The sequence below is a fragment of the Malurus melanocephalus genome, unplaced genomic scaffold (assembly GCF_030028575.1).
Source record: "Malurus melanocephalus ecotype Western Australia unplaced genomic scaffold, MMel_1.1 scaffold_71, whole genome shotgun sequence".
NCBI classification, from domain to species: Eukaryota; Metazoa; Chordata; class Aves; order Passeriformes; family Maluridae; genus Malurus; species Malurus melanocephalus.
Window position 1 is genome coordinate 1,733,748 of NW_026623303.1, and position 14,151 is coordinate 1,747,898.

At 36.9% G+C, this 14,151-nt stretch overlaps 1 long non-coding RNA gene and 2 other non-coding genes across 4 annotated transcripts; all 3 read left to right on the forward strand.

Moving 5' to 3' along the window:
* Positions 1-75: 75 nt before the first annotated feature.
* LOC130573940 (uncharacterized) lies at positions 76-2,792 on the forward strand. 2 transcript variants are annotated; one of them, XR_008965371.1, is made up of 4 exons: positions 76-130; positions 423-587; positions 1,396-1,507; positions 2,386-2,790. It is a non-coding gene; the product is annotated as an uncharacterized LOC130573940 (long non-coding RNA). The 2 variants fall into 2 exon arrangements; XR_008965372.1 differs by having other exon boundaries at positions 94-135; positions 2,386-2,792.
* LOC130573953 (small nucleolar RNA SNORA26) lies at positions 234-356 on the forward strand. Its single transcript, XR_008965374.1, has one exon. It is a non-coding gene; the product is annotated as a small nucleolar RNA SNORA26 (small nucleolar RNA).
* Positions 1,687-1,805, forward strand: LOC130573952 (small nucleolar RNA SNORA26). Its single transcript, XR_008965373.1, has one exon. It is a non-coding gene; the product is annotated as a small nucleolar RNA SNORA26 (small nucleolar RNA).
* Positions 2,793-14,151: the final 11,359 nt, after the last annotated feature.

Here is a 14,151-nt window from a genome sequence, read left to right on the forward strand (position 1 = left end):
GGTCACGCACGTTGGTCTCACCAATGCGCAGCGGCGGCGGGAGCCGCGCGAGGTCTCGCGAGAGCTCGGGGCSCTATTTAGTGTCCGGTGAGGCCCGCAGCGTTCTCTCTGTACGCTGGCCGTGGGCGGGGTAAGGTTGGTGAAGCTCTCAGGGGGAGTCACTCGTGCTCAGCACGGACGGACTGTGGGCCTGGGGTTTTGTGGCGGGGCTTATGTCGCTTTCCCTTCACATCTTGCCCTCCCGGAGCTTCGCGGTGCTCCGGGGAGTCAACACAGGGGGATAGAGCAACTCTCCCTCACTAAAACCCAGTGCGGAGCCCTCCCCTCCGCCCTGCATCCTGTCGTGAGGCACAAGTAGCCCCTCTCTCCATTCCCCTCCACAGGCCCCTAGCTGCCCGGCTGATGCCTCTCTCTCTTCGCAGTGTGTCCCGAGGTAGCGGCGAATGCTTCACATGCCCCCGATGGACAGGAGGCCGAGCGCAGCAGGCCTGGGCAGGGGGAAGCGCTGGCGATCTGTGCTCAGGCCTTTGGGCCCCTRTGGGTGAGGGGCGCACCGAGCTCATGACTCCTCTTACAGCCTGGGGCTGGTAAGAAAAGGCTTCGGGCTTCGGWAATGAAGGCTTTGAATTCAGATTTTTTTTTTTTTTTTAAGACGGGTGTATATGGAGGTGCTGCCCTGTACATTTGCACTCAGGTGTTCTTTGAATYGCAGGTATGGCACTGCATAGACCTTAATGCAGTCATCTGAATGACTRCATTAATTTATATAACACCTATAATTTAGGTATTTTATAGGCCATATCAAGAAAGTTGCRGTTACAACCTACAGTGTTTAGGCTGTAGGCTTTTAGAACTTAGGCTCATAACAAAAACTATTCAAACAAAGAAGAGTTTCTGATTTGAGTTTCTATGCAGCCTTGTACATCTCTTGCAGTGTCTTTTGATGTCTTTTGGTTGAACTCTGTATCATTTATAGCAAGTTTGATATTCAATATACATATTGAATATGTATGTGAGGTGATACAAGGTAACTGAATTGTCTGACAGAGATTCAGTCACATCTGCGCATTTGTAGCTTCGGTAGTGTCAGCATTAAAAGCAATCCAATAAACTTTCAGTTGTTTCTGATAAAAAATATATTAAACTACGTTAAAAGTATGTTCTATGTAGTTTAATTGGGCTAGTGAAAAGCACCTTTTTGATAGATTAAACCATTGATTACCTTTTGCTCTAGGTTTTGATTTGATAACTTCATGTAAACGACTAATGCAACTTCGCAGAAAATTACTTTCAGAACACCTAATAACCTAATAGTTATTCTGTAGAATTTAGCTTTGAGAAAGTCTGTAGTTGAATGTTATTTATAATTTTACAAATTTTTTTTTTTATGTTTAGAGGCCTCACTTAACAACTTCATGCATGACATGTTCAAGTCATGGATAATCACACCTAAATGTGAAGCAGTGCTCAGGACTTCTTAGGAATAAATAATGTGTTCTACTGGAAGGTAAGTGTGCTCTTACCTAGTGACAATTGCCAATAGTTTTAAATCTTAAACTTCGATAATTGACAACTTTCAAGTAAACTGTAATATCTCTTGAACAAATGGTATGTTCAGATCATTTTAGTTAATAAGAAAACAGTATAATATACTATACTATAATAGAATTACTCCCCTTTTATGCTTTGCCCTCTTAAGTCTGGCAGTGTCTTAAGTGGCCAACACAGAGGGGTAAAAAAGTTCTCTTGCAAACCCAGAGGTGAGGTTGAAACTCTTCTTTGGATTATGCTTAGGAGGAACACATTCATAAAACTGCTAAACCAACTTTATTGAACTGTCATTATATCTGAATCTTAATATTACTTTCATATAAATATTTTTCATTTTTCTTAAATCCCTTTGTACTTTTTAGACATATAAATGTTTGTGGACGTTACAAATTCTTAAGTAAAGAGTTTGTTGTAAATTATTTGGTCTCCAGGTATGTAATATGAAAAGGATTATCAGATGATAGTGGATGCATTGCCTTTTATATCTAAAGGAGTTTAATTTACTCCTTTCTGGAAAACGAAATGATTTAGACTGGTGAAAAACCTGTGTGGTAACTGTCAGAACTTTCTATAGATTTAATAAAAAATAGAAAAAAAATCTTAAGGAAACCTTGTGATAGTTACTGGAACTGTTTATTCTAATATCGCTGGTCCTCAGGAATGGAGTCCATGCTAATAGTATGGGAAAAGAAAATCCTGTCCTGGACAAATAATTTATTAAGAAATGCCTCTGACCCAAGGGTTAGTATAATGTAGGTTTATGTAGCTCAGCCTTAGGGTAGTTGCCTGTTTTGTGTGTGCATGACTTCAAGCTAATGAAAACTTCTTTTACAGGGATGAAAGCAGATGTTCTAAGGACTTAAACTGACAATAAATATCAGTTTGTGATTTCCTGAGTGGCTGATTTCTGACTTCATATGAGATGATTCCAGTTGTCATCTCTAATGTATTGTCTTGGAAGTGGAATTAAAGCAAGTGATGGCTAAAATTAAATGTCTTCAATGATCATATTTAAAGAGGACCCTCACCATTTTTTGAAACAGGATTCCTGACAAAAAGTGCTGCAATTTATTTGYGGATTTCTTGAAATAAAATATGAGTATGCTACCAAAAGTTGTATCCTGAGGGTTTTTTGTTAACATACTCCCTGTACCTTTAAAGCCTTTGTTTCATGGATGTAATCACTTTTGCTATCACACAGAAACATTTTCTTGCCATGTGCAAACTTCATTAAACTAAAAAATCCTAAAACACAAATCCGTTAAAAAGGCCTTTAGTCTTTTATTCTTGGTATCTGTGTCTTGTAATGCAAAAACAGTGAAATCAACCAACTCCAAAGTTACTTCATTAGACTGTATGTGCTTGCATGTTCTCAACATGCATATATTTACACATAAATAGTCAGATTTAACCCCCATCTAGCCAGGAACTGTTTACTTTTGCTTAAACATACACTAAAAGGGTTGTGTATTTAGTGATCTACTTGGTGGCCCTCTCAGCTTACCTAAGTCTGCTGTTCATCTGGGCAAAACTAAATTTGAGGGGTATACAAAWGTACTTTCTCTTCATGGTATTAAACCTGACAGTTGTCCAATTCCTCTTATGAGAAACAAATAATTTTCTTGTGTAAGTGTTGCCAATTGTTCCAAAGACCTGTCTTCTCAAGCCAGGTGCAGGGATTAGGTGTTGATGTATTCAGTCTTGCATTATGGGGTTATGGTTGTCTGTCCTGTGCAGGATTTCTAAATTGCTTCTCGCAGGTGCAATGTTAATTGATGATTGTCAGTATAGACTGATTTCTAAATGTTTACTCCTGTTTTGCTTAACCAGTAAACTTGTTTACATTTGATAGTTTGTCATGTTTTCAGTGAGCTTTCTACACTTCCAGAACTTTCTGAGGAMTCAGATGCTGGTTTAGGGTTGGAATTTTCCTTTCCAGACTTGTTCATCATGCATTAAATGATACTAAATTCCATCTGCTGCTCTGTCCGCAAGAGTCTTGTCAGAATCAAGATCTTTTGATGTCTGCAGCCAGAGTTAGTTCTTAGTATTCTGGTTTTGTTTTTTTTTATTTAAGGTAGTTACGTTGCTCTCTTTCCACTTTTTTCACCTTTATTAAAAGGAGACTTGTCTTAAATTTCAAGGAGTTTAATATAAAAATGTTCTAGGATTCGCATCTCCCTTACTGACAGCTGAAGTTTTGTGTCACTGTGTCTGATGCAGAAGATGTATTTTTCATATTAGTGGCTTACACAGTTTATTGGCACTGTGGTGTAAAAGCTTCCCAATAGAATTGCTCTGAGTGAAGTCCTAATTTGCTGTAGCTTTTGATGAAACACGCATGTGCCACTAAGTGACAGTGCTGCATGTAAGGTCCAACCTTTGCTGTTCTCTTTTTATGAGACRTCTGATTAGAAAGGTTAATGAAAACAGAGTCCATTCTAGGCATGATCTACTTTGCTGATTTCATACAGCATAAATGGAATAAGTTCAGTGGATTTAGTACATCTGGAGGGAATGAAGAATGAAACAAAGTCTACTTGAGGCTCTGGTGAACACTTAATGTTCCACCAATCTTGTTCTTCATGTAACTTAGGTGAATTTAAGGCATTATCCTTTAAAAGCTGAACTGGTTTAATGCAAAATCAAAGCAGAGACTGTAATTTCAACTAAAGAGATATCAAATTATTTCACATATTTATAAGCTTTATGACTTTACATTTAGCTATTTTTTTATTCAGTTGGGGCTATTCTATGCTGAAAGCTCATTTTGAAGAAACACTGGTTGGAATGATAAATCACTTGAGAGTACTTTATTCTATGACTTCATGAGTATTTATAAGAAATCTCTTCTCAATTAACTTTGACTTGCTCCTATTCCATCTACAAGTGTTTTAGATTATGCTAGTTCAGGCATCACTCATGTAACTGTATTTATGATACATCACGTTAAAATAGTGAAATAAAACAAAGGGATTAGTATTAGTCTCAGCAAATGAAATAGGTCTAAACCTGATAACGTTAAAATAAAGAGGGAAAGATATAGCTTTTAATCTGTACACTTCTCTGTATTGTGGCTATTGATAGCAAATTTAGAAATGCTGCTTTGGGTTTTCTTTGACTAAATCTGCAAGAAGGCTAATCTGTTCATCAAGACTGAAGACTGTCAAACAGAAGGGAGAATATTTACATATCTGTGTATTTATTCCCGTTCTCACAGACAATTGAAATTTCCTATTTCACWTCCTTTTAGTAAGTAGTTATAATTGATGAGACTTGATGATCAAAGGAATGAAGAGAAAAAGCCCTGAAGAATATGGAATGTTTATTACTTTCAGAATAATGTACTTAGATCTGGACAGTTTTCTGTGCACAGGGCTACATGCAGCAACATTGTGTTACATTTTGTGCAAGAGTCTGGCAAGACATAAAAATGCTTATTCTGTGAATTTTCAGTTTTGTGGGGCTTTATTTCGAATTGGTAAGAGTTGCTGGGAGACCACCTTGAAAGTATGATACTCCAAGAGAACTGTAGTTCTGAGGAGCCTGTCAACATTGAGCTTGTGTGACTTCTTAGTAACACAGATTCATGATCTTRGGAGTTTGTATTGCATTGTTTTTAATAATCTGAAGTTTGGATGCACATAATAATTCATGCTARAGTTAGCTTTATGACTGTTTGTGGCCTTATATTAACAAATAATCCTTACTGATATTTAGTGGGAAGCTTGAAGGTAATACTCAGTAATAATGGCTACTTATTGTCCTACATATTCTTTTGAGTTGATGGTTAGTTGAACGTGTCTTCCTTATTTTTGTCATGCCTTCCCATAATACAGTTGTATCCAGGATTCTTCAGTTCATGCAGGGAGGGTGAGAATGTAGGCTGAATTCACTTGAATCAAAGAAACAATRTGCGTGCATCCCCTGTATTCTAATTCGGATCAATGCAGGCAAACATTTCTTACCACAGTAGGGAGTTTATGAGATGGAAAAATCCTGTTTATGGTGGTTACATCTTGGATCTATATAAACCACATTTTCTTAAAACATTCCGCTTTTGGTTTCAGATGCGAGTCTCACTGGGTTTTTCCACGCATCAATACTTTTGCTTACCTCAATAAAGCTGGCCTGACATTCATTGCAGCAAGAGGACCTTTTCTGTTCAGTGGACTTTGATGTAAAGCTCAGAGATTTCTTCCTAYGCTTTGATAATAAAGTTCTATACCTTTGACTCAATGCATAAATAATGAACACTATAATACTGAAAATATTCATACTTTTTCAGTTTAGAAAAGTATAGAAGCTGTCAACAATTACTTGGCATCTTCAGATTGAACTGTATGTGTTTTCTGTAAGACAAAGTTATTTAATTGACAACACATTCTAATAAATGTGTTTCAACAAATATACTTTATTTAAAGTATAAGCAGGAAAGGCAGAGGTCTAGAAAGAGCAATGTGCATAAAAGCAGGGAATAAAAAATGCTGGGAATTCCTGCTTTTAGCACTGCCTGAGTTGGGAGACAATAGGTCATGCTGATCTCTAGTTTATTTAACATGATAACAAATGAGGTAATTTTATTTCCTGCTCAGTGATATATTGCACACCAAAGCAGAGGTGGTACGTGGCCTATGATTCAGAAWGCTTTTCAGACTTTCTCCTTCTAAGCGAGGACACACAGTTAGGAAAATGAAAGAAAATTGATAGCAGCTCTACAGAAAAAAACCTCAGCAAGCTACTCAAAAACATTGCCAACTTTAATGTTCTCAGGATTTTAGTAATGGATCYTGTTAGGCTCATTAACTTCAGGATTTTTTTCTCCTGAAGTGTAAAAATCAAATACACACAACATACTTTACTGGTAAATTAACTAGAAGGAAATAWAGCCAAGTACAGCATAGAAAAGGATGCAGTCTATTTTCAAAAATAAAGTATTCTCTTCTACATATCCAGACTCAAGATTCTGATTTCAGGTCCAGTATGGCTCAAGTTTTTAGAGYTGCTGATAGGCCATGACTATGATTTTTTTTTTCTGCATACCCAGGTGTTTCTTCAAAAGAGCTGTTTTAGATGTTGCTGTTGCTATTTCAATTTGCTGAGAGTTTATGTCTTCTCTGTCTTCTGGTGTGGGATATAAAAAAAAAACAACCTTTAAAAATGAAGAAGAAAATAATAAAACATCTGCTGCTGTACATTAAATCTGTGATTTTCATCTAGTTACACTCCTGCTATCAAGGAAAGCCACAAAGAGAAAAAAAGGTATAATAATAGAACTCATGTGTGCATTAAAAATGTTTTAAATCTGTGATGTGTTTTTATAGCAATAGTATTGCAAAACTTGGTGAAAAGTATCTCCARCAACTATAAGATGACATTAAGTCCTCACAAATTCACATAATTGCTGCTTCTTAAACTGCATAATGAGTGCAGCTATTAGAAGGCATATCAGCCACAGTCCTTTCAGTTGTTCAGTACTCCTTGTTCATGTACTGTTGATGGCAGGCCTTAAATAATTTGCGGCCTTATGCAAAAAGTTGCTGCCAGGTCAGAATTTTCATATCACCTTWTTGTAGGGAGAGCACCCTAGGTTAGGTTACCTTAAATATAGGTCATCTTCACACTGTTGTAGAGCTCATAACAATGYGCTCTGATTCCCACTTACGTTGTTTTAAGGCTGAGAAGTCTCATTGATCTAAGTCCCATCTGCTCTCTGGTTCTGAGCTGGGAAATGATAGTTCCAACTGCTGTGGCTCTTCTCCAGCACTGTTTTACCATGTGTTACTTAAAGGAAACTAGTTACACAAATAAGTAACAGARGGACTTTTTTACTCCTACTGGGGTGCTGTACCTCTGATTTTTCTTTCAAATTTATGTTTTATTGCTGTATCTGGTTTGATGCACAGTATTTGAGGCACAGTATTTCATCTGTTCTCTGCTGACTTGATACGAGACCTTTCAGTCTCAATTTTCTGTGCGTCAAAGCAGAACAAAGATCACAAGATACTTCTGCATGTTTGTCCTATTTTAAGCTCTATGCCAAATATTTCAGGTTGCCACAACCTCTTCAGGCTCCCCAGGCTGCAATGTTCCTTTGCAGCAGCCACAATTTTCACTTCTCATGGAACTTCCTCCCTYCATCCAATTTATGAACATCCAGTAGGTTTACTAGGCTATTTAAGTTTTGCTGGTACTATATCTCAGAAATGCTAAGCTGACAGAATATGGAGAGGCAACTGCTTTTGGTAAGTGCTATGGAATATGTGTGTGTGATTTGAAAGAATTACAAAATTAGACAAGTTAAAGCAAACAGAGGGTTATGATAAGGAAAAATATTAGCTCTGTGGCTACAAGGCCATCTCTGTAGCAGATTAACAYTAACAAGCAAACATACTTAAAAATCAGGAAAATCTGTATTTTTCTTTCTTGCACACCCACAATCAACATATTTTAGAGAGGAGCAGAAAGAGAAAAATTACTGCCATTGTCATAGTTCCATAATACTTTGCCATARCTTAGAGGTGAACAGAAATTAAAAATTACTGTCACTGTCATACTTCCTAATTAAGCTTATGCACTGAATACTGTGTAGCCCACAATTTTATAAACTCTTTTCTTAAACTTCTTGCTAATTTCTTTGGAAATTGCTAGGCAAAAGAAAGCACTCCAAGAATTCATCATAAAGCTTTGAGAATTTTGAGTATTTGTATTTATGCTATTAGAGAGGGGCTGATGGTTTTCCTTTTTTGAATAGAAGTATGACAACTGAATGCACAAGTTCAGTTATCAGATGAGATGTCTCTCTCATATTTGGATATAGGGTTTAGATATGAAATTAAAAAAGTGAAGAAAAATAGTGAATATATTTTATACTCTCCTAAATATACCATGTATCTCAAACTGCTTCACAACACCCAATTTTTGTGCTGCTGTCACTCCAGGAACTGTTAGCAGAACCAGCAGTTGTTATGAAGTTAGTAACAGCTCCCATGTGATCCTTGGACAGGACATGATTTATGAGGAAGAAAATATGGATAGGGAATGAYCATTGTTTAATATTGTGAGGGTTTAAAGAAAATTGTTGCATTTTTCTCATTAAATGAAGATGTCATTCCATGTAAACTGTAGCATGATGGAAGAGCTGCTCTCACAGCTCTCTCTGGCTTTAGCCTATCAATTATAATTTGAAAAGGCTGCTCRAATCCAGCTTTAAATCTTCCAAAAATAAGGTATGCACACTTAGTTGGAGGTCCCTAGGATTTGTAAGAGAACTAACACAAATGTAGAGGAGATCTTCAGTCAGTTTTATCAAAATTCAAATAAACCCTGCTTGTTTATCTCAGCATAGAGTCAGGCTACCCCTCCTTTATACAAGCCTTAGTTGTCTTTCTGAGGCTTTTCATAACCTAATGTCTAAGAAGATTTGAGGTTCTGTCCTCAGTCTTGCATTTTTCTTATCTCTGCAGTTCACCACACCATTTCTGCTACTGCTACCAGGTACCCAGGTCCAGGGTTATATAAAGTTGGTTTATTTATACCATTTCTCACTAATCTTCAGGCTGTTAACCTGAACTTATCTTTGATCTTGTTCAGCAGGGTGTCACAAGTTTCTAGCTTGACTCATGTATTAACTTTGAGTTTCACTTTAGGAGTTACAATCTTTATTCTTCCATGTAATTGATCCCTCCTTCCATTATGACTTCTACACTTTTATTGTGAACTATTCCCACTTCACTAATTTTTGTTTTTGTTCAGAGTAATTGTATTATTATCGARTCTACCTTCAGAAGGTTACTTAATATCTTGTATGTTTGCGTGAACACAGAGAGAAAAATGCCTTGCAATTTGCAATCAGAATCATTAGAGTAATTATGGCCAGTGATTTAAATGTCTTTGTTTTTATTCAGTTGGATTTTTCCGTARTTTATCTATGTTTTTATTGTCTTGAGGTTTGAGTACAGTTTGGACTGCTTGATTTTTAGGGTAAGATTTTTCAGAAATATTCAGAACTGGATTCTTTCCAGTCTTTCTGAAGACTCTTGCTGTTGATATCGATAGAGCAAAATTTGGCCAGTGCTGAATAGTTTGAAAATCCCACGCTGGTTACTAAAATAAAAATCTTTGGTATTCCTTATTCTCTTCAGGTGGCAGGGTGTGTTTGCTTCAGCCAGATAATTTGGATTGGCCACACAGAAACTCTTGTAATGTAATTCCATACYTATATCATGAAGCCAATAGGAAAAAACAATTTATTACCTGGTCAGCACTGAAGGAAATAAAGAACACACAGATGTGGTCGTAGACAGTSCTTCTAGAAGTGCTAGCTCAGGTACCATAAAATACATTAGAAAATATAAATAGGCTTGTAAATATGTACTATTTTAAAAGGCAGACGCTTGATTTGAGAAGATTTTGTTATTCACAGTGTAATTTATTAAGAACCTGAACTAGTCCTGTTAAATGCTTGATTGAAATTTGTTTCCTAAAATGCAGTTCWAGAAGTAGAGTTATTATTGACAGATCATACCCATAGTCTGTAAAACAGTAYAATGCCAACCTGTAAATCAAAGCATCTACAGAGATAAAGATCTTTAGGGGAAAAAAATAGATTMATACAGAGAATGGTATGGAACACTCAATCTAGAAGACAAGGGCAGTCTCAGAGTGTAGTGTGCATATCTCAGTGTCATCATGGTGGCATCACAGGGGTAAAAGAAAATCCTACTTAAATAATACACAATTAATTGTAATTAAAAGTCAGATAGAACATAGAGTTAAAATTATTTAACAAATATACTTAGAAAATGATAGTTTGAGGAAGGAAGTGAGATGCATGAAAAAGCGTATATAGCCATTCCATAAAGCACTGTTGAATTCCAATTTTACTTTGAAACTGGAAAGCTACCACAAATTTGATTTAAGTTTTTTACGCTTGGACTGAAGAAAAGTGTAGATGTGGTTGTGTGAACGCTTCTGAAAAAACAAAAGGAGAAAGCTAAGATTCAGTGGTTTGTGTTTTGTATGTTGTTCAGGAACATTGAGGGTTTGGTTTGGTTGCTCTGGATGCTCCAAACCATCTGGTTTAGAATAGTTCAATAAACACTATTAACTTAGTATCTTTTAGTGTGGGGAATGTATTTTGTCAGTCTCTTAAAAGCAATTATTGAAGTGGAACAAAAATCAAAGTGCCTGATAAAGGGATGTTAAATATTGTTTGTGGCAACATAAGCTTAATGGTCTTAATGGTTCTGCCAACAAAGTGTAAAGTGACTCATAAAATCTAAGTCAAAATGAGAATTAGTTGGTGTTTAGAACTTACCTAGAGCTGATATTAATTTGACTAGAACAGAATAAATAATAGAACAAATGTAGACATTTTGTGAAACTGAGTATGTCTAGTCTGCACCGAAGCTAAATTAGTTTTTCATTTTGTTAGATGGTTTCTACAGCAAAAGTAGAAACATTTTACATATCTCTCACATTTCTGGTCCATAACATTAGYAAGAGGTGGGATATTCAATAGAAGTCATTCATTATCAGTGTCTATGTATTGATAGTTTAGGAGTCTGAAATAAACWTTTTTCACAATCATAATCTATTAAAACAATGTCTAAAACATAAGCTATATGATTAAGTTGATCTAAAAGCTTAATGTGGTATAATTTCCCAACCCCCCACCCCCTAACTGTTCGCAGGCAGCTTGACCAGAAGATGAGTTATTCATTTAGGTAATTGCTGTAATTCAGCTGAAAAAAACCCAAGCACAATATCACCTCTGCTTGTTAGATAAGCAGTGTGCAAATTCAGCAAAACCATCTTTAAGTTTTCAAAACCAATTGATTGCATTGGCTGCATGGTTTCTGTGCTTACCTAACTGGAAACAGAAGCATTTGAGATCAGACACTCCTGGGTCCTTGTTCAGCTGTTGCTCTACTGAGCCCAGTGCTGGGGACTGGGTTAGCCCATTTGCCTTCTGCTTTTGATTCCGAGCTGTTTGGAGCAGGTCTGCTTACTTTCCATGCATATGGAAAGGATCTGCACTCAGAATGGGTGGATATCTGAGATGAATCTGATCAAAGGTAGAGGACTCATYGAGAATGTAGATCTCAGCAGGCCCTGCTTCTGTGGGGTATTATGACTTCAGAAGGGAATTAGGGAGAGAGGAGGGAATGTAATGGAAACTAGGATTATATACCTGAATATATCACTAAAATTGTATACCTCTGACAGTGGCCTCTCAGACATTTGTAGAACAGGGGAAGAGTACAGTTTCCTCACTCAGGAGATAATTTACTGTTCTYCCCATGAAGCTGCAAATCTACAAATGATCCTAAAGGGATGTGATCAATGCAGTGTGAAAAAAACCTCCACTGTAATTAAATAGAATCAGTCCTTGTTATGGTGGCAGAAAGGAACATGTTAAATAAATCTGTAGGGAACACCACAAAACTATAGCCTTTTTACAGTAAGCAAATTAATCTGCTTAGACCTAATTTTGTGGGGGAGTTTGTGCCATGGAACCTGGAGATATCCTAAGGGACTGGTTCTCTATAGTGCTGGCATTCAGCAACAGTGCAGGATGTACAATATTAATTATTTTCTCACAAAGATAATTTGTGGTAATCTGCAGCTCTTTAATAGGTGGAATTGTGTGTAAAACAATAGGAGTAAAGATGTCTCTTTATAATTATACATCTATAAATAACTGATTTTACTGCATTGAGAAAATTAATTCCATCTGGTGTTTTCCATTACCTCACGGTACCCCCTGTGCCAGAGCCAGACACCTTGGCTACCCGAAGACAAAAGTGTCATTTGGTTTAAAGATGTGCCTGTGCCCCATTTATTCAGGGTACTGTAATTGTTAGGTTTGCTGCACATGGCAGCAGACATGCATTTTCCCAAGTGATAGTTTATAGCAGGTTTTTTCTGACTCACAGCAGCTTGAAAAAAGCCTCCCTAAATCCTAGAAATGGTAAAATTATAGTGAAGTAATACATACATACTTTTGAATCCAAATAAATTGTAACAGAAAGGCGTTTTTTCTTGTGAGGGAAATGTTAGTTTATCAAAGCTAGGGTATTTTGTATAATGAAGAGACTTTGCCTTGTTCAGTTTCAACACTTAAATCATGGGTTGGCCTTAAAGAATAAAAACCTAAAATAAAACGAGTCACAACATGCTGGACCACACTGCTGAAAAGCAAACCTACTGCATGGTATCATCAACAAAATGGGACTCCCCCCCCGAATTATTCTAAATTATTATGAAATGACTTTTTGTATTCTAGGTTTCATTTTTTTTTTCAGTTTTGAAAATCTCAGTCTTTCACAAAGCAAGGGAACAAGGGGAGAAAATKATCCAGAGGGTTGCATTAAGGTTTGCATGAGACTGTGTAGGGTCCTGATCAGACCTCAGTTAAAACAACTGAGGTTAGTGATCAGCACTGAGGTAATATGGGGTTGGTAAAATGGGATTGGAGAAAAAACTACCAATGTTCTTCTCTTTCCCTTTATTTTGTAACTCAAAAAAAAACTTACAGCTGAGATATTTCCTAAATAGTTGCTAGTAATACTAATCTCATCTTAGAATTACTGCAGGTTTATGCCAGAACCTGGTGATTATTTTCTTGTTGAGACAGGTAGCCAATGCACAGTTTTGTACTCATCTAATCTCTCAGTACACTGAGAAAAAGCATACAGGCACATTTTGTTCTCAGAATAATTTCTGAAGAGGTTTCAAAATCATTCAGGAATAATGAGGTGAACACCTTCACCACTGGTGTTCACACTAGCCTACCCTCTAACATATTGTTTTCTACATATACAACATTTAGTAAGTAAATGGAAAGAACATTGCTGACCTCCCTATCTTGTTCCAGCATGAGGGCAGGGAACTCACTGCCACCACACTGCAGCACGTAAGACAATTCTCAGCTGATATTGAAACACCAAGAGACAAAAATAACTTCATGTAAAGTAYCATAAAATCATACCTCCAAGGCCTTTTGTCCCTAGAAAATAGGTCAATTTGTGCTATTTTTAAGGATGCTTGTGACCTTTCTGGTAACTATCCTGTTGTCTTGGCAATATGCAAATTATGATTCTATTTAAAAAGCAACACCTGGGTGCATTTGCTGTTAGGACACCCAGATGGCGGACAAAAATCTTAATGAACTCCTAATTGAGTGAAACATGGCTGGCCCATATTTGTGTTCTGGCTGATCAATTCTGGTTTAGCATCTCCTCCAGCTGCATACAAATTCAGGGTATCAGAGGCCGTTTTTAAGAATMCTTCCAATTCAGTTTAGCTGCCTAAATTTCTTGTACTTTTTCTGTGTTCCTAATTTAAATTGGCAGTGCTTGTGAATAGCATCAGGTTGTCAACACTTGAGAAAAGAACCGTTCCTTTTGTTCCCGGAACTAGTACAGTGTGAGCTTGTGACACAGGATGACTGCGATGAAGAGGTGGGAAATAGTCCCATCTTTCATCTAAAGCAAGAGTCAAAAAGGACAACTGATTCTGTAGCTCAGCACTAGACGTAACAGAGGAATTGCTGCAGAATCCTGTGTATACCTGTTTATGCTGGTATACTCTCCT